This window comes from Grammomys surdaster, unplaced genomic scaffold (assembly GCF_004785775.1).
Source record: "Grammomys surdaster isolate TR1022 unplaced genomic scaffold, NIH_TR_1.0 139, whole genome shotgun sequence".
Taxonomy (NCBI): domain Eukaryota; kingdom Metazoa; phylum Chordata; class Mammalia; order Rodentia; family Muridae; genus Grammomys; species Grammomys surdaster.
Window position 1 is genome coordinate 12,026,376 of NW_021604597.1, and position 219 is coordinate 12,026,594.

Consider the following 219-nt stretch of genomic DNA (forward strand, 5'->3'; position numbering starts at 1 on the left):
AGAGAGAGAGAGAGAGAGAGAGAGAGAGAGAGAGAGAGAGAGAGAGAGAGAGAGAAAGAGAGTAGGGAGCCTAAGCACAGGCTCCCATCAAACCTTTGTGTTCTTTAATCAGCCTGTGATCCTGGGAGCTGAAGGAAGGAGGAGTCAGCTGCAAGCAGGCGAGAAGCAGGGGAAAAGAGAGAGTTCAGTGTTTGAACAAAATGATTTGTAGCTTCTACT